Below are 1387 nucleotides of genomic sequence, written 5' to 3'. Positions count from 1 at the left end.
AAAAAAAAAAAAAAAGAGCCTCCAAATTTTAATAAGGCATAGAAATAAGATTTGCATCTTCTATTTTATTTCTGTAATTAAGAGTCAAATAGTTTTGAATGAAAACTGTATTTTATGAGCACTATGAAAACCACGGTTTTATAAAAACATATAGGCAGTAATTGAAATACATTACTTTTTTTTTTTCGAGAGGTTTTTACTATAAGGGCGCATGCGCTCACCAGACAGAGAGAGAGACAGAAAGTTAGAAATCACCCCCTGGAGGGGATGGCCACACTGCAATCCCTTCTCCATTCTCCTCTCAGGATCTTGGGCACGCATGCACACGCGCCCAGCGTGAGTTTAAGCCACTGGGTCCGGGACTCAAACCGCGTTCGACTACGTGGGAGTCCAGCGACATAGCCATTATGCTAACTGCTGGTCCTGAAATACATTACTTTTTTAATTAGGTCAAGGTGGCCCATTTCATCAAGTCTGTGTAGTAATGTGTGATTTCCAAATTTTAATAGTTCAGTAGCTTAGAGAATTGTGTAATATGACATCTTAACTTCGTTTATTAACTCTAATGGTTATTTATCATATTAAATACTTTTAATTTTTACTTGACTTTATTATAAATCTTCTCAAGAGGCACTCGTGTGAAATAAAGTTCCCACAAGGCTGGCAGGTAGCGTGGTGGTTAAGGGTGCTAAACTCGCACATGGCTGACCACAGTTTGAGTCCTGGACCTGGTGGCATGCTTTATCACTTCCCCTTTCTCTCTCTCTCACTTGCTCTGCCTCTCTCTGGTCAAATTAAAATAAACAGATATTCAGACAAGAAGCCATTTTAAAGCTGAGGTGTGTGGGACCAGCAGTTAGCATAATGGCTATGTCGCTGAACTCCCATGTAGCCAATCACAGTTTGAGTACCGGACCCGGTGGCTTAAACTCATGCCAGGCATGTGTGCATGCATGCCCAAGATCCTGAAGAATGGAGGAGAAGGGATTGTGGTGTGGCTATCCCCCTGGGGGGTGATTTCTTGCTTTCTATCTCTCTATCTCAGTCTTTCTGGCGCACATGCCATAGAGCAAAAACCCCCCCCCCCCAAAAAAAAAAAAAAAAAAACTGAGGTGTGTCCTGGCTGTTCAGGGAAGCTATGCTCTAAGCTTCGTTTTCTTGACTCCTGAAATGCTCAGACAAGCACAGTGGAGGAGATATTTTGTCACATAATGATCATAAACCACTGCAGAGGCACAAGAAATGTGAGAAACCAAGAAAATATCTCTCTCCTAAGGGAAAAGAACAATCCCTCATCATCCACAGACAGTACAGTAGAACTCATGGAAATGTCTGATAGAAAATTCAGAATATTCATAGTGACAAAACTAAATGAGATGCAAGAGCT

General features: G+C 41.2%; 1 protein-coding gene across 1 annotated transcript in view; it reads left to right on the top strand.

Annotated features, from left to right (window-relative positions):
• The window catches only part of HYCC2 (hyccin PI4KA lipid kinase complex subunit 2), a 91908-nt gene that overhangs the window by 37823 nt on the left and 52698 nt on the right, over positions 1 to 1387 (top strand).

Source organism: Tupaia chinensis, unplaced genomic scaffold (assembly GCF_000334495.1).
Source record: "Tupaia chinensis unplaced genomic scaffold, TupChi_1.0 Scaffold000361_2, whole genome shotgun sequence".
NCBI lineage: Eukaryota > Metazoa > Chordata > Mammalia > Scandentia > Tupaiidae > Tupaia > Tupaia belangeri.
Note: the sequence above shows the minus strand (reverse complement) of the source record. Positions and strands in the feature narration are given on the sequence as shown.